We start from the raw sequence: 22233 nt of genomic DNA, 5'->3' as shown, positions 1-22233 counted from the left end.
GGTCATTGTCCTGTTACCTGTAGGAATTTTTTTTACTATATAAACTTAGGGGCGGACATAGGAGTAAGGGGTCCCATTTCCACCTCCAAAGCAGGTGAAATTTTGCATTATGATTCCCTTCTGAGCTTAGCACTGTGCCTCAAAAGTAGTTTTTGACAACATATGGGGTATTTGTGTACTTAGGAGAAATTGCATAACAAATTAACAAATTTTGGGGTTCATTTTATCCTATTTTTTTTATTTTCACAGATCAACGTTGTAAAATTCTGTGAAGCACTTGTGGGTTCAAGGTGCTCACCACACATCTAGATACATTCCTTTGATCGGTCTACTTTCAAAAATGGTCACTTGTGGGGATTTTCCACTGTTTAGGCACATCAGGGGCTCTCCAAACGAGACATGACACCGGCAGACCATTCCATCAAGTCTGCGTTCCAAAAGTCACTCTTTTTTTGAGCCCTGCTGTGAGCTCAAACGGTAGTTTACCCCCACATATTGGGTATCTGTGTACTCAGGAGAAATTGCACAGCAAATTTTTGGTTCCACTTTCTCCTGTTACCCTTGTGAAAATAAGAAATTTGGGGCTAAAATAAAACTTGTGGGAAAAATTTGTTTTTTTTTTCTATTCATTGCTCTACATTATAAACTTCTGTGAAGCACTTGGGGGTTCAAAGTGCTCACCACACATCTAGATACAATCCTTGAGGGGTCTAGCCTCCAAAATGGTGTCACTTGTGGGGGGTTTCCACTGTTTAGGCACATCAGGGGCTCTACAAACACTACATGACGTCAGCTAATTATTCCAGGAAATTTTACATTCAAAAAGTCAAATGGCGATCTTTCTCTTCGAAGCCCTGTTGTGCACCCAAACAGTGGTTTTCCACCACATATGGGGTATCGGCATGCTCAAGAAAAATTGCACAACCAATTTTGGGGTCCATTTCTTCCTGTAACCCTTGTGAAAATAAAAAATTGAGTTTAAAATAAAATTTTGTGAAAAAAGGTTAAATGTTAATTTTTTTCCTTCCACATTCCAAAAATTCCTGGGAAGCACCTGAAGGGTTAATAAACTTTTTGAATGTGGTTTTGAGCACCTTGCCATTTTTAAAACGGGGTCACTTTTGGGTATTTTCTGTCACATACAGTACAGACCAAAAGTTTGGACACACCTTCTCATTTAAAGATTTTTCTGTATTTTCATGACTATGAAAATTGTACATTCACACTGAAGGCATCAAAACTATGAATTAACACATGTGGAAGTATATACTTAACAAAAAAGTGTGAAACAACTGAAAATATGTCTTTGTCACGTTACTAGTGGATACAACTGGACACCAGTAGCTAGGTCAAAGAGACTGCAGACACAAGGGTTAAACAAGCAATATTGTATTGATGATTTGAATGCAATACAGCATAGAAGTTCAGATGAGTCTTTAGCCAGACAATAGCGGCAGAGCTTACACTTGGCAATATAGCATGCAAAGTCACTGAGCAATGAGAGCACCAAGATGTCCGGCACTGACAGGCTCTCTTGCAGAGCGGAGGAACACAAGCTGGCGGGAGTTCTTACATAACCGTAGGTGTAGTCAGGTCGGAGATTTCTGAAGTCGGGTGTTAGCAATCACTCGGTCACCAGGCGGGGATCCAGATGTGCAGGTCGGCAGAGGACTCCGCCGTTAGGAAAGGACCAACAGGGATCGTAAGTCCAGGCTTGAGACTGCAGAGGAACAAGGTCCAAAACATAATACACAAGCAAGGAAACAGAACAGGTGCTGACTTTATATATAGCTTTGGCAGGAAGCAAGATGGCCGATGTGAAACATAAAGATCCATGTTAACTAAGGGCAAAAGAAACAACAGGTTCCAGGCCTAGATCCTGACATTACTCCCACCTCAAGAACGGCCTCAGGACGATCCCAGACCAGGCTTGCCAGGGTACCTTTGATGGAACTGCTCAATCAATCGGGATGCATTAATATTATCCACGGGTTCCCAGGAATTCTCCTCTGAAGAATAGCCTTGCCATTTAATCAAGTACTGCAATCGATTTCTGTAGATTCTCGAGTCCAGAATCCTCTCAACGATAAACTGTTCTTGACCATCCACGAGAATGGGATCGGGAGGAGGAGATGAACGTCCTGGAAAAGGATTTGGTACTACAGTCTTAAGTAAGGAAGTATGAAAGACAGGATGTATCCTCATAGTTCTTGGGAGTTTTAAGCGACATGCAACAGCACCTACCAACCCACTGATCCTATAGGGACCGATGTACTTCTGTCCCAACTTAGGGGAAGGGATCTTCAGCTTTAAATTTTTTGTAGACAACCAGACTAAATCTCCTACCTTGAATGTTGGTGTTGGTTTGCGAAATCTGTCAGCTGCCTTCTTGTACCTATCTTGTGCGGAAACCAAAGTCTCTTTCAGAAGTTCAAGGTTCTGCTGAAGTGAAGAGATCCTGTCGGCAACTGCTGGTAACGATGTATCTACGGGTAATCTGGGAAGAATGCTAGGGTAATATCCCAAGTTAGAGTAAAATGGTGACTGCTTGGTGGAAGCACTCTGGGCATTATTATAGGAAAATTCGGCCAATGGGAGTAGTCTTACCCAATCATCTTTTAAATGGCCATCGTAACAGCGAAGGTATTGCTCCAATGTTTGATTGGTACGTTCTGTCTGCCCGTTGGACTGTGGGTGGAAAGCAGAAGATAAATTAACCTCAATACCTAATGCCGAACAAAAGCTTCGCCAGAACTTTGAAGTAAATTGAACTCCACGGTCAGAAACAACTTCATCTGGAACCCCGTGCAAACGAAAGATGTTCTGGATGATTAGGTCAGCAGTGTCCTTCGCAGAGGGTAAGCCGGAGCAAGGGATGAAATGGGCAGCCTTGGTCAGGCGATCGACCACCACCAAAATCGTACTCTTTCCCTCGGAAGTGGGCAGTTCCACAATAAAGTCCATGGAAATGGACCCCCACGGGTGAGACGGCACCGGCAAAGGCAGTAGCAGACCTGTAGGGGAGGCACGTGGGATCTTGAATTTTGCACATACCTCACAAGATGAAAAGTATTTCTGAACATCCTTCCGAAAACCTGGCCACCAGAAGAAGCGAGATAAGAATTCTTGAGTCTTCTGAATTCCTCTGTGCCCCGCAACCTTAGAGTCATGAACCAATCTCAACACTCTTAGCCTCACGGTCTCAGGAATGTAGAGGCGCCGTTCCCGGGTCCAAACTCCATTCCTAAAAAGAAGGCTTACCTCATCAGATGGCTGAGACAGGAAAGAGTCCAAGTTGTAAGCCTCTTTGATGACCTGCAACAAATCTTGATTATGAATGACTCCTACAAAATTGCGATCAGTAAGTATGGTCTTAGGTGGAGCATCTGGAACAGCATCAGTGGAGTACATCCGAGATAAAGCATCTGCTTTTCCATTGCGAGAACCTGGTCTATAAGATATTGTAAAATTGAATTGGTTAAGGAAAAGACTCCAGCGGGCCTGTCGTGGGGTCAGACATCTTGCTGACCTGATAAACTCGAGGTTGCGATGATCCGTGAGGACAATGATCGGCTGTGACGCTCCTTGGAGAAGATGTCTCCACTCCTTGAAGGCGGTGATGATAGCCAGTAATTCTTTATTTCCTACATCATAGTTCTTTTCGGCTGGAGACAGTCGCTTGGAAAGGAAAGCACAAGGATGAAGTAAGTTCTTCTCATCAGTTCTTTGGGACAGTATAGCCCCGACGGCACAGTTTGAGGCATCTACTTCAATAATGAAGGCGAGTTCCGGATCAGGGTGGATCAGTACTGGTGCCGATGTGAACTTGATCTTGAGCCGAGAGAATGCTTCTTGGGCTAGAGGGGATCAAATAAACGCTGTCTTCTTCTGTGTCAGCCGGGTGATGGGCGAGATGATGTCAGAGAAGTTCTTAATAAAGCGTCTGTAAAAGTTAGCAAACCCGATGAAACGTTGGACCTCCTTGACGTTCTTGGGGATCGGCCACTCCTGAATCGCCTTGATCTTACTGTTATCCATACTCAGACCCCGTGGAGAAATTACATATCCTAAGAACTGGACCTCAGTCTTGTGAAATTCACATTTCCCCAACTTGATGTATAGATGGTGTTCCCTCAAAGCTGCAGGACAGTCTTGACATGTTGCTGATGTTCCTCCATGGAGCTAGGAAAAATCAGAATGTCATCCAGATAGATTACGACAAAAAGGTCCAGAATATCTCTAAAGATATTGTTTACTAGATGTTGGAAGGTCGCTGGGGCATTACAAAGTCCAAATGACATGACCAGATACTCAAAGTGTCCATATCGAGACCTACATGCTGTCTTCCATTCGTCTCCAGGTCTTATACGGACTAGATTATATGCCCCGCGTAGGTCCAATTTTGAAAAGACCTTGGCCTGACGGACTCTCTCGAGAAGCTCCGGAATTAATGGCAGGGGGTAGCGGTTCTTGATGGTCACTTTGTTAATTTCCCGGTAGTCAACACAGGGTCTGAGGGATCCATCCTTCTTTTTAACAAAAAAAATGGGTGCGCCAGCTGGAGAGGATGAGGGGCGTATGAAACCTTTGGACAGATTCTCATCAATGTACTCTTTGAGGGTCTTGAGCTCAGGACCGGACAAAGGATAAATATTCCCAAAGGGAATGGCAGCAGCAGGTAGGAGCTCGATTGGACAATCATAAGGGCGATGTGGTGGCAACTTGTCTGCATTCTTTTTATCGAACACATCCGAAAATTTTTTATAAACTGCCGGTAACCTTAAATCCAAAGATGGGTCGCCTGAAGATGGTCCACTCAAATCCCCAGAAATTACCTCCCTAGCTGGGAAGCGCAATCTCTTGGTCTCCCAGTCAATAATGGGATTCTGAGCCTGCAACCAGGGTAAACCCAAGATAATAGGGAAGTGTGGGGAGGAAATCAGAAGGAAGGGCAATTTCTCCTGGTGGTCATCTCCCATGAGAATCTTCAGGGGCTCAGTCTGCTGGTCCACTGGCACCGAGGCCAAAGGAGAGCCATCCACAGTCTCCATCAGAATAGAAGATGCTCTTCTGTGATCGGATTCCATATTCATTAGCAAAGGAGGTGTCCATGAAGTTACCGCTGGCCCCCGAATCTATCATGGCGGAACTGTTCACCCAATGTGAGTCAATCCAGATCTTGATAGGGAGATAGCAATGTGAGTCTTTTTTCTTACTGCAGAGGTCTGAAACTGCAGAAGACAAAATAACAGCATTGATAGGTAGCACCATTTCGGATGTAACAGAGTTCATGTCTGAAAAGTCATAGTCCGGAACAGCTGCTGCAATTCCGGGTGGCTCTGGTTCGGAAACCACGGAGCGTGAGTCTGAGAAGTCGTGTTCTATCACGGCTGCGGTTATTCTGCGAGAACGGCAGGGACAATTGATAATAAAATGTCCTGATTTTCCGCAGTAGAAACATAAATTCTCCTTTAAACGAAATTCCTTCCGTTCGTCACTTGCTCGACTTCGTAGGGAATTTACCTGCATCGGTTCGGGTGCAGACTCCTGTGGACCTGGATCCAGAATCTCCTTGGGAAGGAAAGGTAGAAGCGATTTATTGCTGCGGTTCATCTCAGACCACCTCTCTAGTCTTCGTTCGGAGATGCGAGCATCTAGGCGAATACAATAATTGATGAAGTCGCCTAGAGCGGTGGGGGCCTCCGCACGTGAAAGCTCATCCTTGATAGAACTGGACAACCCCTTCTTGAATATTGAGTACTTTGCTGCACTATTCCAGGGGGTATCCTGGGCCCACCTTCTAAAATCCATAGCATACTCAGTCACTGGGCATTTACCTTGACGCAAGTTCAGCAGGGCCGTCTCCGCTGTAAGGCTACGGTTCGGATCATCAAACATCTGCCCTATGGCGGAGATAAACATATTGAAGTCATTCAGACATGCATCCTGAGATTCTATCAAGGGGTTTGCCCAGGCAAGAGCCTTGTTAGTCAGCAACATGATGATAGTCAATACTTTGGATCGATCCGTAGGAAACTATGTGGCATGTGCAGCAAAAAATAAACGACACTGGTTCAGAAATCCACGGTACTTATCTCGGTCGCCACCGAACCTGAATGGCGGTAGTTTGGGGATGGCAGGTACTGAAGTCTCGGGCTGTGCTTCCAGGGCCGCAACCCGGGCACGCAATTCCTGAATGGTCTGACAAAGTACTTGCACATCATATTTTGTTTGACCCTCTAGGCCTTCTATTCTGCTCTTCCATGTCTGCATCTCAGCGTGTACAGCGGCAGTGACATTATTAAGCTTCTTAACACGCAAGTCCAAAGTCTCTGACCCAACGGCATCCATTTTAGCGGGCTTGTGTATCCTGTCACGTTGCTAATAGATACAACTGGACACCAGTAGCTAGGTCAAAGAGACTGCAGACACAAGGGTTAAACAAGCAATATTGTATTGATGATTTGAATGCAATACAGCATAGAAGTTCAGACGAGTCTTTAGCCAATCCAACAGACAATAGCGGCAGAGCTTACACTCGGCAATATAGCATGCAAAGTCACCCTAGCAATGAGAGCACCAAGATGTCCGGCACTGACAGACTCTCTTGCAGAGCGGAGGAACACAAGCTGGCGGGAGTTCTTACATAACCGCAGGTGTAGTCAGGTAGGAGATTTCTGAAGTCGGGTGTTAGCAATCACTCGGTCACCAGGCGGGGATCCAGATGTGCAGGTCGGCTGAGGACTCCGCCGTTAGGAAAGGACCAACAGGGATCGTAAGTCCAGGCTTGAGACTGCAGAGGAACAAGGTCCAAAACATAATACACAAGCAAGGAAACAGAACAGGTGCTGACTTTATATATAGCTTTGGCAGGAAGCAAGGTGGCCGATGTGAAACATAAAGATCCATGTTAACTAAGGGCAAAAGAAACAACAGGTTCCAGGCCTAGATCCTGACAGTCTTATATTCTAGGTTCTTCAAAGTAGCCACCTTTTGCTTTGATGACTGCTTTGCACACTCTTGGCATTCTCTTGATGAGCTTCAAGAGGTAGTCACCGGAAATGGTTTTCACTTCACAGGCGCGCCCTGTCAGGTTTAATAAGTGGGATTTCTTGCCTTATAAATGGGGTTGGGACCATCAGTTATGTTGTGCAGAAGTCTGGTGGATACACAGCTGATAGTCCTACTGAATAGACTGTTAGAATTTGTATTATGGCAAGAAAAAAGCAGCTAAGTAAAGAAAAACGAGTGGCCATCATTACTTTAAGAAATGAAAGTCAGTCAGTCTGAAAAATTGGGCAAACTTTGAAAGTGTCCCCAAGTGCAGTTGCAAAAATCGTCAAGCGCTACAAAGAAACTGGCTCACAGGAGGACCGCCCCAGGAAAGGAAGACCAAGAGTCGCCTCTGCTTCTGAGGACAAGTCTATCCGAGTCACCAGCCTCAGAAATCTCAGGTTAACAGCCGGTCAGATTAGAGACCAGGTTAACGCCACACAGAGTTCTAGCAGCGGACACATCTCTACAACAACTGTTAAGAGGAGACTGTGCAGCAGGCCTTCATGGTAAAATAGCTGCTAGGAAACCACTGCTAAGGACAGACAACAAGCAGAAGAGACTTGTTTGGGCTAAAGAACACAAGGAATGGACATTAGACCAGTGGAAATCTGTGCTTTGGTCTGATGAGTCCAAATTTGAGATCTTTGGTTCCAACCACCGTGTCTTTGTGCGACGCAGAAAAGGTGAACGGATGGACTCTACATGCCTGGTTCCCACCGTGAAGCATGGAAGAGGAGGTGTGATGGTGTGGGGGTGCTTTGCTAATGACACTGTTGGGGATTTATTCAAAATTGAAGGCATACTGAACCAGCATGGCTACCACAGCATCTTGCAGCGGCATGCTATTCCATCCGGTTTGCGTATAGTTGGACCATCATTTATTTTTCAACAGGACAATGACCCCAAACACCTCCAGGCTGTGTAAGGGCTATTTGACCAAGAAGGAGAGAGTGATGGGGTGCTACGCCAGATGACCTGGCCTCCACAGTCACCAGACCGGAACCCAACCGAGATGGTTTGGGATGAGCTGGACCACAGAGTGAAGGCAAAAGGGCCAACAAGTGCTAAGCATCTCTGGGAACTCCTTCAAGATTGTTGGAAGACCATTTCCGGTGACTACCTCTTGAAGCTCATCAAGAGCATGCCAAGAGTGTGCAAAGCAGTCATCAAAGCAAAAAGTTGCTACTTTGAAGAACCTAGAATATAAGACATAATTTCAGTTGTTTCCCACTTTTTTGTTAAGTATATAATTCCACATGTGTTAATCGTTTTTTAAGGGACAGGTTGATGTTTTTATTGATACCATTTTCGGGCACGTGACATTTTTTGATCGCTTTCTATTCAGATTTTTGGGAGGCAGAATAAACAAAAACCAACAGTTCAAGAATTGTTTTTTTATGCCGTTCTGCAGTGTTATTCTTTGGGTCAGTACGTTTACAGTGATACTACTTTTATATTTCTTTTTATGTTTTGGCGCTTTTACACAATAAAAACTATTTCATAGAAAAAAATAATTGTTTTTGCATCGCTTTATTCTGAGAGCTATAACTTTACTTTTCGGCCGATGGCGGCTTGTTTTTTGCGGGAAAAGATGACGTTTTCAGCAGTACCATTTTTATTTATATTCGTCTTTTTAATCGCGTTTTATTTCATTTTTTGGTTTGCTTCGTTTTTTTTTTTTTTTTCTTACCGTGTTCACTAAAAGGATTAACTAGTGGGATAGTTTTATAGGTCAGGTCGTTCCGGACGCGTCAATACCAAATATGTGTACTTTTCTTTCTTTTTTTTTCATATTTATTTATGGGTACAGTATATTTTTATTTGTTTATTTATTTTTTTATATTTTTTTTCCACTTTGACACTTTTCTTACTTTTACACATTGTCCCACTATGGTACTTTCACCTTTTGGAGTCTGATCGGCTGTATAGTATAGGGATGCAGCGCTGCACAGGGAGAAGTTACTTTGATCGCACACTGTGCATGATCAAAGTAACTTCCTGCTGTCTGGTGACCCGGATGTCGTCATGATGACATCCGGGTCACCATGACAACCACCGGGACCCAGCAGATACAGCGCGGGATGCCGGAGAGGAAGTAAGTAACGGCGCTTACCTCCCCTTGCTCCCGGAATGCTGCGATTGACTTAGATCGCAGCATTTCAGGGGTTAATATGCAGGGAGTGGTGCGGCACCGCTCCTTGCACATAGTAGAGGGGTGTCAGCTGTGACAATCAGCTGACACTCGGCGGCGATTGTGCCCGCATACCTTGTGTGCGGGCGAAATCGCCAGGACATACTATTCAATATCTGGTCCAATAGGCCCAGTACACAGGTACGGAATAGTATGCCCAATGTCATAAAGGGGTTAAAAAACAAGTCCTCATACAGCTTTGTGGATGGAAAAATAAAAAGTTATGGTTCTTGGTAGAATGCGAGAAAAAAAACAAAAGAAATGGAAATTGGCCGTGGCGTGAAGCGGTTAAAGTAAATTATAGGCTTAGAAAGTAGTATCTGTAATTGGATCAGAAACTGAGACACATACCGCACCCAGAAAGTTGTGGTGAATGACGGCTACTCTGAATAGTCTCGGGTTATAAGTCGCCCCAAGGTTGAGTGCTGGGTCCGTTATTATTCAACCTATTTTAATAATGACATAGAACACAAGATTAATAGTGTTGTTCCTGTTTTTGCAGATGACACCAAGCTGTACAGTACAGTACTGTAGTACAGTGCAGTTTATGGAAAATGTTCACAAGTTAAAGACTTAATACACAAACTGAGTGTTTGGGCATACAAGTGCAGATGTAAAGTTATTCACCTGGGCGCTAATAATATGCAGGTACCATATGTTATAGGGAGAGTAAAACTATGAGAATCACTTGAAGAGAAGGATCTGAGTGTAGTTGTAGATCATAGACTAAATAACAGCATACAATGTCAATCTGCTGCTTCTAAAGCCTGCAAAATATTGTCATGTATTAAAAGAGGCATGGACCACGGGACAAAGCATTAGGGCGATCCCATCTGGAATAAGCGGTTCAGTTCTGGGCACCAGGTCATAGATAGGATGCTCTGAAGTTAGAAAATATAGAAAGAAGAGCCACAAAAGTATTAAGTGGCATGGAGGATATTGGTTAAGTTGAAAAATTAAACAAATTAAATGTATTTACATTTGAGAAGAGATGAATAAAGGGGACACTTAATTAACTTTTATAAGTACATAAATTGCCCATACAAAAAATATGGTCAAAAGCTGTTTCATGTAAAAAACCCTTCAGAAGATAAGAGAGCACTCCCTCCAACTGAAGAAAAAAAGATTCACTCTCCAAAGGAAAAAAGGCTTTTTTACCATAGGAATTATTAATCCGTCTACCTCAAGAGCTGGTCACAGGGAGTACTGTCGATGGTGACAAAAAAGAAAATAACAAATTCTTATGTGTAAAGTTATTTTTTTAATATTTGGTCCAGAAGAATAGCTCTTTACAGGCAGCTTGGATTGTACATTGTGGTTGTACATGCGACCTTTCACTTTATCCTTTCTCATCCTTCGAATATTTTGAACCGTATGAACTATACAGCTATATACACTGCTCAAAAAAATAAAGGGAACACTTAAATAACACATCCTAGATCTGAATGAATGAAATATTCTCATTGAATACTTTGTTCTGTACAAAGTTGAATGTGCTGACAACAAAATCACACAAAAATCATCAATGGAAATCAAATTTATGGAGGCCTGGATTTGGAGTCACCCCCAAAATTAAAGTGGAAAAACACACTACAGGCTGATCCAACTTTGATGTAATGTCCTTAAAACAAGTCAAAATGAGGCTCAGTATTGTGTGTGACCTCCACGTGCCTGTATGACCTCCCTACAACGCCTGGGCGTGGTCCTGATGAGGTTGCGCATGGTCTCCTGTGGGATCTCCTCCCAGACCTGGACTAAAGCATCCGCCAACTCCTGGACAGTCTGTGGTGCAACGTCAGCTGACATGTGCACGCAACAGCTGCGGGTGGAATCGCGATCCACCCGTGGCTGTTAACCTGTTAAATGTCGCTGTCAATCTCTGACGGCGGCATTTAACATCGCCGCAACGGAAGCGCGGCATTAGCCCCGCCCATCGGTGACCCCGTCATATGATCGCGAGTCACCGATGGGTTGGCATGATAACCCGGGGTCTGCAGCAGACCCCTGTGGTTGTCATGTCAAAATTGCTATGAGCCCCTGAATTCTAGTGTATTCTGATAATTTATTCTGTTATGTGATTTCCTGCTTATTTTACTGTCAAATATTGTAAAGAAATTGTTACCATATAATACATGTTTTACAATTAATATTAGTTGTTAAATAAAAGAAATATCCTGTTGTTTCGCCTGTGTCTCCGCTGTTGCATACTGTATACCTGCATTATACACACGGCTCAAAAAAATAAAGGGAACACTTAAACAACAGAATATAACTCCAAGTAAATCAAACTCCTGTGAAATCAAACTGTGCACTTAGGAAGCAACACTGATTGACAATCAATTTCACATGCTGGCATTTCTTTGGAGGGCCGCACAGCCCTCCATGTGCTCGCCAGAGGTAGCCTGACTGCCATTAGGTACCGAGATGAGATCCTCAGACCCCTTGTGAGACCATATGCTGGTGCGGTTGGCCCTGGGTTCCTCCTAATGCAGGACAATGCCAGACCTCATGTGGCTGGAGTGTGTCAGCAGTTCCTGCAAGATGAAGGCATTGAAGCTTTGGACTGGCCCGCCCGTTCCCCAGACCTGAATCCGATTGAGCATATCTGGGACATCATGTCTCGCTCCATCCACCAATGTCACGTTGCACCACAGACTGGCCAGGAGTTGGCGGATGCTTTAGTCCAGGTCTGGGAGGAGATCCCACAGGAGACCATCCGCAACCTCATCAGGAGCATGCCCAGGCGTTGTAGGGAGGTCATACTGGCACGTGGAGGCCACACACAATACTGAGCCTCATTTTGACTTGTTTTAAGGACATTATATCAAAGTTGGATCAGCCTGTAGTGTGTTTTTCCACTTGAATTTTGGGGGTGACTACAAATCCAGGCCTCCATTGGTTAATAAATTTGATTTCCATTGATGATTTTTGTGTGATTTTGGTGTCAGCACATTCAACTTTGTACAGAACAAAGTATTCAATGAGAATATTTCATTCATTCAGATCTAGGATGTGTTATTTAAGTGTTCCCTTTATTCTTTTGAGCAGTGTATATATATATATATATATATATATATATATATATATATATAACAGTCATAGAATAGTGTATGTATTTGTGAAATCACAAATAAAAATTACATAGTATCTAAAGTTTTCAGTGAATACTATACACATGAAACAAGATCTTACACATAAAATAAAGATAATAAAGGCAATACTCTATTGGTTAATGCAGCTATAATTTACATTACTGATAAAAGCGTAGTTGATGGTGACTGGAACTTTGCTATGAGAGTGGATTGCAAAATCACGTTAATATTATGCTAATTTGCTGCTTGTAAAGAAGAAGATTTTCACAGCAAAAGGGAGAATGAACCAGAAAGGTGTCACCCAGTGATCAGCACTTTGAGGGCTAAACTTGAAGAATTCTGTAAGAACCTACATTTTTGTGTTTGTGCCAAGCTTTTGCACGTTAGAATTCATACACACAAGCACAAGAGTGTTTCACTTTCCAAAGTTCACCGCTTTACTTTTAGTGCAAACATGTAACTGGCAAAACATTCTGCTGATGTGGCACAAGTGTTACATCAGTCTACAGCAGGGATGTCAAACTCAAACACACAGAGGGCCAAAATGAAAAACTTGGACAAAGTCGAGGGCCAACCAGTATACAGAATAATGGACCCCATGTAATCCTCTATACAGAATAATGGGCCCCACTTTGTCCTCCATACAGAATAATGAACACCACATAGTCCGCCATACCAAATAATGGACTCCACTTAGTCCGCCATACCGAATAATGAACTCCATATAGTCCTCCATACAGTATAATGGGCCACACATAGTCCTCCATACAGAATAATGACCCCACATAGTCATCCATGCAGAACAATAGGCCCCAAATAGTCCTCCATACAGAATAATGGGTCCCACATAACCCTCCATACAGTATTATGGGCCCCACATAGTCCTCCATACATAATAATGGGCCCCACACAGTCATCCATACAGAATAATGGCCCCACATAGTTCTCCATATAGAATAATGGCCTCACATAGTCCTCCTTACAGAATAATGACCCCACATAGTCCTCCATGCAGAATAATAGGCCCCAAATAGTCCTCCATACAGAATAATGGGCCCCACATAATCCTCCATACAGTATTATGGGCCCCACATAGTCCTCCATACAGAATAATGGGCCCCACACAGTCATCCATACAGAATAATGGCCCACATAGTTCTCCATATAGAATAATGGCCTCACATAGTCCTCCATACAGAATAATGGCCCCACATAGTCCTCCATACAGAATAATGGCCCCACATAGTCCTCCATACAGAATAATGGCATTACATAGTCCTCCATACAGAATAATGGGCCCCACATAGTCCTCCATACAATATTATGGGCCCCACATAGTGCTCCATACAGTATTATGGTCCCCACATAGTCCTCCATACAGAATAATGGCCCCACATAGTCCTCCATACAGAATAATGGCCCCACATAGTCCTCCATACAGAATAATGGGCCCCACATAGTCCTCCATGCAGAATAATGGCCCCACACAGTCATCCATACAGAATAATGGCCCCACATAGTTCTCCATATAGAATAATGGCCTCACATAGTCCTCCATACAGAATAATGGCCCCACATAGACCTCCATACAGAATAAAGGCCCCACATAGTCCTCCATACAGAATAATGGCCCCACACAGTCATCCATACAGAATAATGGCCCCACATAGTTCTCCATATAGAATAATGGCCCCACATAGTTCTGCATATAGAATAATGGCCTCACATAGTCCTCCATACAGAATAATGGCCCCACATAGTCCTCCATACAGAATAATGGCATTACATAGTCCTCCATACAGAATAATGGCCCCACATAGTCCTCCATACAGAATAATGACCCCACGTAGTCCTCCATACAGTATAATGAGCCCCACATAGTCCTCCATACAGAATAATGGGCCCCACATAGTCCTCCATACAGTATAATGTGCCCCACATAGTCCTCCATACAGTACAGGTTAGGCCATTTATATGGATACACCTAAATTAAATGGGAATGGTTGGTGATATCAACTTCCTGTTTGCTGCACATTAGTATATGGGAGGGGGAAAACTTTTCCAGATGGGTGGTGACCATGGCGGCCATTTTGAAGTCCAAGTTTATTTTTTTCAGTGGGAAGAGGGTCATGTGACACATCAAAGTTATTGAGAATTTCCTAAGAAAAACAATGGTGTGCTTGGTTTTAACATAACTTTATTCTTTCATGAGTTTTTTACAAGTTTATGACCACTTCTAAAATGTGTTCCCAGTGCTGCCCATTGTGTTGGATTGTCAATGCAACCCTCTTCTCCCACTCTTGACACACTTATAGCAAAACCGCAGAAGAAATGCTAGCACAGGCTTCCAGTATCCGTTGTTTCAGATGCTGCACATCTCGTATCTTCACAGCATAGACAATTGCCTTCAGATGACCCCAAAGATAAAAGTCTAAGGGGGTCAGATCGGGAGACCTTGGTGGCCATTCAACTGGCCCACGACAACCAATCCACTTTCCAGGAAACTGTTCATGTAGGAATGCTCAGACCTAACACCCATAATGTGGTGGTGCACCATCTTGTTGGAAAAACTCAGGGAACGTGCCATCTTCAGTGCATAAAGAGGGCAACACATCATCATGTAGCAATTTCAGATATCCAGTGGCATTGAGGTTTCCATTGATGAAGAATGGCCCCACTATCTTTATACCCCATATACCACACCATACCATTAAGTTTAGGTGTATCCATATAAATGGCCCACCCTGTATAATGGGCCCCACATAGTCTCCCATACAGAATAATGACCTCACATAGGAGTGGCTGTTCAGGTGTCCCGGGCCAAATGTAATCTCCCTGTGGGCCAGAATTTGACGTGTATGGTCTATAGCTATCTGGTGATTAGCTGAGCACCAGTATTGTCAGGCCTCAATCAGACATCAGAGATTTTCCTCATACGCAAGAAACCCCAAAAAAACACAGTCCGAGTGTCACCAATGTTTTCGTGTCAGTTTTTACCATCAGTGATTTTCTCATATGAAAAAAATAAAATAACATACAAAGCTCCTCCTATCCACTACTGTGTTAATCATGAACAGCACACGGATTGCACACTGACGCCGTCTGATTTTCATTGACACTTAAGGCCTGATTCATCAGTTTTTTCTGCAATACTCTGTCATAAAAAGCTTTGAAAAGTCGCATAATGTTGGTGTAAATGGCACTAAAATTGTGACATTTGGCTTCTTAACGCCATTTTTTCCCCAGCTCTGACAAAGTGTGTGGAACTAGGGTGGGACGGGTGTGTGGCGACTTCCGCTTGTCAAATTCATGATGGGCAGCGGTCTTCGCTACGTCACAAATCTTACTCCAGCAGGGGGTAGATTAGGAGTTGTGATGAGGTGCACGCCGCACGTCCTATGCTCCTGATTCATGTGGAGGACTGCGCCTTGTCATGAATCAGGATCGTCTGGCTCCAACACATCTGCTCATCAACATCAGTGTGAACAACACTGGTCTTGATAAATCTGGGCTGTAGACTTGTATGGGCAATTTTGATCCGTGACCCCAATAAAAAAAAAAAAATTATGACTAGATTTCTCATTCTAAATTTTCCAACTTTTGGAAGTCTCCATTTTCACCGAATATTAACAAAGTGAGCAGTGGAAAGTGCTGGGGTGAGACTTGGGCACAGCAACCTCCAATCGACATATCATGACGAATGGCGGCATTCCTTATGCCACAAATCTTACTCCAGTCTTGGACTGGAGTAAGATTTGCAGTGAGGCGCACACCACTTTTCAGATGCGCCTGATTTAGCCATGTGCCCCTTAATGAATTAGAAGTGTCTGACTCCAGATCGCCTCCTCAAGACCAGTGTTTGTCATAACAGCCACAGACTTGCATTGGTAAGTTTGATCAGAGACTCCGTTCGATATCGGACGTCTCCGTACGTTTGTGTGGACTATCTGAAGAAAAAAAAGACATGTGAACGGCCCCATAGACTATAAGGCTATGTGCCCACGATGCAGAAATGCTGCTGAATTTTTCCGCTTCTCCCTGGCAGGAAAAACACATGCGGATTTTACATGCGTTTTTTCTGGCAGGTAGTGTTGGTCAAGCGTTCTTCACATGCATTTTTGCATGCGGGTTGTAAAGCGCTTTTCCAAGCGATTTTAGCATCACTTGGAAAGTGCTTGACAACTTGGTCACACTATATAAATCCATGCAAACGGCATGGATTTATATAGTGTGACCAAGTAATAGCTAAAAAAAAAAAAAAGAATACGAATGGTAAAAAATAAAGATTATACTCACCTTCCGACGGCCCCCGGTGTTTTCTCCGCTACGTCCGGTCTGTTGTATGGGTCGCGGTGGTGTGAAAGGACCTGCCATGACGTCATTTAGTCATGTGACAGGTCGGCGGTCGTGTAGCACCCCGAGGGCTCGGCTGCTACAGGGGTATTGCACCTCGATCCAGAGGTGTGGTATTCCACTCCCGGGTAAGGATGGAGGGTGGGACTGAGCTCAGCTAGTTGCATGCACTACACTCATCCCATTTCCGGGGGACAGAACAACGGTACTCCCACCAGATAGATGTGCAGGTACGACAGCGTCTGTCCCTGGCTGGAGTGGGAGGGGGGGAGGAACATCCCAGTAGTGTAGGAGCAGTCAGGGGAGGGACTCTGGGCATAGGAGGAGCCCATTGGTTGCATTGTGACCTGGGCTCGGGTGTCAGAGGGAATATATAAGGTGGGCACCATCTTTAGAGAGGTCTGTCTGTTCAGAGAGGAGCTCAGCCAGAGAGGGCTGAGGGGGAGCTGTGGCTCCGTCTGGGCCCAGCTCCAGAGCCAGGCCTGAAGCAGAGAGAGGAAGAAAAAGGAACACAAGGAAAGGCCCAGAGACGCAAGCAGAGGGAACCCTGAGATCCCACGAGTGAACTAAAACGGGTGAGGGGTTGGCAAAGAAGGGTACCGGATCCCAAGCTGGTGGAGGCAAATCATCCTTAGCCAGGAACCGGAGGTCGTGGTCAAGCTTTGGCACGACCCCTCGCCACATCCACCAGGAAGGCACGCCACATCGGGTCAGGAAAACCGGAGAGAGGTTTTGCCCCATAAGGCCCGAGGAAGCCGGACATAGGTGGGTCCCTGGTGAGGACGGCCAGTAGGAAGGAAGAGAGGGGAGCTCAGGACCACGCTCTGGAACTGCCTGGGAGTTGGCCGAGTCCCGCACCTGGTGGACGCAGCACGGCTCGGGTGGTCACTCTTGGCCGAAGTGACCGGAGCATCACCTGTGAGTAAAAGCCTTGAAACTGCACCACACGTCTCTGAGCTTCCTTGCTGCACCATCACTACCACTATCATTCACATCTGCTGCCCTGAGGCCATACCCCTCCCGTTGGGGGTTATACCATCCACGCTGCACATCCGTACCACCGGCCTCAGCGGACTGTCCTGCAGCGGCGGCTTCATAGCCGCATTCAACGGGTGGCGTAGTCGAACACTCTAACATCTACTGCTAAAGACTGCCACTCAGTTTGACTCCCTGGGCACGGACCGGGTCACCGCCACGAGACTACTACCCCTATCAGATCCGGCTCCGGGTAGACCCCCGTGCGCGCGATGCCGCACGACACAGCAGGCCCAGGGGCGCGTCAACTTTGGCGTAGTCGGCAGGATTACGTGCCCGCAACCGACGGGTACTGCGTGCCTGAAGAAAAGTTCACATTTACCGTAAAAAGGAGTCTCCCGCCAATTCCGGAGGGTCCCCGCCATCGGACGCCATCTCGGATCGTTTCCCGCCGTTTGCCCGCCATCTGCAGCCTTTTCCCGCCATCCACGGAGTTTCCCACCATAAGGAGACAATTCCCGCCATCTGAGACGATTTCCCGCCCTGGCAGAGCGGACTCCATTGTGGGCGTGCCAGAGGGTGGCAAGAGGCCACCTCCCATCGTGGGCCAGGTCCAGGAATGGCGCCAAAAGCGGAAACCGCCCCCACCAGCAGAGACTGCAATGATAGAAATGTCCATCAGCGTGAGAGGGCTGCCCCTGGAACTGACAATCACTAAGTTGCCACGGGACCACCCTCAATGGGGGCGGATACAGAACAAAACAGAGAAGATGGGTGCGGCCTGGAGGAGTCTGGACAGATCGCACCCGGAGATGGAGGAAGAGTCAATCAGCACCGACCCTGTGGTCCGGAACCTGTTGCAGGCTGCCACCCCAGAAGGCCTGGTGGAGATCCTGGCACAGCTCCCCAGAAATCGGGAGCGTGCACAGACCGCGCTGGAGGCCTTGGCCCGGAAGATGGCCCGAGTGCAGCAAGAAGCACTGGCCGAGTGGAGGAGAGAGATGGTCCAGCAGGCTGGAACCCGCCAGCAGAGGATGCCACCCGCAACGTGGAGCGTGTCTGCCCCTGAGGATGGTGCAGGAGGAACGGAGGCCGGAGACGACGCCGCGGAGGGAGCCGCAGAGATGGAAGCAGGTAATGGGGACGTCATCACCCCGAGCCCCGTAGCCGTAAGCCTGCCCCAGCTCCCCGTCGCAGAGCCCGAAGTTCCACTCACCGCGCCCGTTGCCGCACCGCCGCTGCTTCCAACTAGGCCTCAAGCGGCAAGAGCCGCGGTCGCGCCCTCTGTTACGCCACGCCCCTTGACCCTGAGCGCGGCAAAAGAGGAAGTGCCCCCGGCCTGGTCGCAGGGCCGAGTACCCCAGGGCGCCGCCGTCTCCACAGTACCCTTCACCTTCAGAGTGCCACCGGCCTGGTCGCAAGGCCTGGTGAATCCGGGCGCTGCTGCCCCCACCGCGCCCTCAACCTCCACAGTACTGCCCCTGGGCGAAGATCTGTTTGCGCAGCATACTAGCCCGGACGGGCTGCCTTTCGTTTGGCCACCGGAGTACGTCAACCCCCGACTCCGGAAGGAATGGCCTCTGTGTGAGCCTCTGATCCCGGCTCCGGCACCCGCCAAAATTGTTCCGCTCCCGCTGGAGGAGGCCCAATTTGTATGGGACCCCACCGGCGAAGACCTCATGGGGTTCACCCAAGAGACCCGGGCGGCCGCAGCCCAACGTGAGGAGTGTTGCCGACAACAACTGGAAGTCTTTCAGAGGGAACGGCGAGAGAGGCGGGTCCGCGAGGAGCGGCTGCAGGTCCAAAGCGCGGAGCAGAAAAGCCGGACCCGACGAAACCGCCGTGCGGCCCACGGTCCCCGCGCCACCGGGACTGTAATAAAGTTTCAAATGGAGCACGGCTGGGGCTTTATCCGGGATCACAGAACCCCCGGCGATGTCTTTGTTACCCGCAGGGATGTTGAGAGCCACCTGCCGGAGGGACACCGAGGACGTGACCTCTACCCGGGTGATGAGGTCACCTTCACCCGGCACCAGTGTGCCAAAGGACCATACGCCCTTCACGTGCACCGGTTGACGGAGGAGGAGTTGCAGTATGAGGAAGATCAAGAGGACCCGGACGGGTCTGAAGACTACCCTCAGGAGGAGACAAGGAGAGGACATCGCTACTAAAGGGGAGTAGCATAAGCAAAGTACTGTAGATAAGTTACCCGTATGGGTATTTGACATGTTGCTAATTGGAGTGTGGTCCCCGTTGGGACTAGTGTGGGACTGTTAAAGAACTGTTTCCTGTGAGCCCCTATCCATTACCAGGCTGAGGACTGTGAGCAGCCATTCCCCTATCCCCACTGGCCGAGGACTGAGAGCGGCCATACCCTGTAAATAGTTGCACTTCCTAAAGCGCCCCCTTCTGGTTTTATAAAGAACTGTTTTTCTCTAGTGACTGTTGCACTTACCTGGTTACAAGTTGCACGGTGGCCAGGGATCACGGACGTATTAGTCAAGAATGTTTTATATGAAAAGGTTTTATATTATGAAAAAAGTTGATATATTTTATATGTAAGTGCACTTTAAAAAAAAAATTTTTTGTATGTTTTGTTTTATTCTTTTACAGCCCGAGGACGTGCTGTGATTTACCAGGGGGGAATGTAGCACCCCGAGGGCTCGGCTGCTACAGGGGTATTGCACCTCGATCCAGAGGTGTGGTATTCCACTCCCGGGTAAGGATGGAGGGTGGGACTGAGCTCAGCTAGTTGCATGCACTACACTCATCCCATTTCCGGGGGACAGAACAACGGTACTCCCACCAGATAGATGTGCAGGTACGACAGCGTCTGTCCCTGGCTGGAGTGGGAGGGGGGGAGGAACATCCCAGTAGTGTAGGAGCAGTCAGGGGAGGGACTCTGGGCATAGGAGGAGCCCATTGGTTGCATTGTGACCTGGGCTCGGGTGTGAGAGGGAATATATAAGGTGGGCACCATCTTTAGAGAGGTCTGTCTGTTCAGAGAGGAGCTCAGCCAGAGAGGGCTGAGGGGGAGCTGTGGCTCCGTCTGGGCCCAGCTCCAGAGCCAGGCCTGAAGCAGAGAGAGGAAGAAAAAGGAACACAAGGAAAGGCCCAGAGACGCAAGCAGAGGGAACCCTGAGATCCCACGAGTGAACTAAAACGGGTGAGGGGTTGGCAGAGAAGGGTACCGGATCCCAAGCTGGTGGAGGCAAATCATCCTTAGCCAGGAACCGGAGGTCATGGTCAAGCTTTGGCACGACCCCTCGCCACGACCCCTCGCCACATCCACCAGGAAGGCACGCCACATAGGGTCAGGAAAACCGGAGAGAGGTTTTGCCCCATAAGGCCCGAGGAAGCCGGACATAGGTGGGTCCCTGGTGAGGACGGCCAGTAGGAAGGAAGAGAGGGGAGCTCAGGACCACGCTCTGGAACTGCCTGGGAGTTGGCCGAGTCCCGCACCTGGTGGACGCAGCACGGCTCGGGTGGTCACTCTTGGCCGAAGTGACCGGAGCAACACCTGTGAGTAAAAGCCTTGAAACTGCACCACACGTCTCTGAGCTTCCTTGCTGCACCATCACTACCACTATCATCCACATCTGCTGCCCTGAGGCCATACCCCTCCCGTTGGGGGTTATACCATCCACGCTGCACATCCGTACCACCGGCCTCAGCGGACTGTCCTGCAGCGGCGGCTTCATAGCCGCATTCAACGGGTGGCGTAGTCGAACACTCTAACATCTACTGCTAAAGACTGCCACTCAGTTTGACTCCCTGGGCACGGACCGGGTCACCGCCACGAGACTACTACCCCTATCAGATCCGGCTCCGGGTAGGCCCCCGTGCGCGCGATGCCGCACGACACAGCAGGCCCAGGGGCGCGTCAGTCGCGTGACCTGTCACATGACTAAATGACGTCAAGGCAGATCCTTTCACACCTCCGCGAGCCGTACAAGAGACTGGACGCATCGCTGAGAAGACCGGGGGCCATCGGAAGGTGAGTATAATCTTTATTTTTTTTTTAATTCTTTTTTTACAGGTACTATGGTACCCGGCTCTGGAGGAGAGTCTCCTCTTCTCCAGACCCGGGTACCATCCGAACATTGAACCGTATGATATCCGAATGGGCAAATGTGTTCATCCGGATATTATGCGATTCAATGCAAGACAATGGCGGCAATTACGATGCGTGTCCGCAAAATTAATGGACATGCTGCGTATTTTTCCGCAATGATAATCCGCAGCCGAAATTACCGCAGCATGTGCATAGCACATGCGGATTATCATTGGGGAACATGGGGCACGGATTACCGAGCGTTTTCGCTTGAAAAACGCATAGTGGGCACACAGCCTAATAAGTACGACTGAAAAGCAGCATAGATGGCACGTGTATGAGGAAACCGGCTGTGTGAAAGAGGCCTTGCGTGCATGTCGTGGTTGCCGTAACTTTCTCTGCGCAGCGTAATGTAAGAGAATGGCGCCGAATTTCAAGGCGGCGCAACGAGAAAGTTGAAAAAAAACGTTAAGCTGTTGAATTTTTACATCTAGGGTCACACTACGCCATAG

This window comes from Phyllobates terribilis, unplaced genomic scaffold, assembly GCF_046119375.1.
Source record: "Phyllobates terribilis strain yellow unplaced genomic scaffold, ASM4611937v1 Scaffold_4__5_contigs__length_816908805, whole genome shotgun sequence".
In the NCBI taxonomy this organism is placed as follows: Eukaryota; Metazoa; Chordata; class Amphibia; order Anura; family Dendrobatidae; genus Phyllobates; species Phyllobates terribilis.
Note: the sequence above shows the minus strand (reverse complement) of the source record.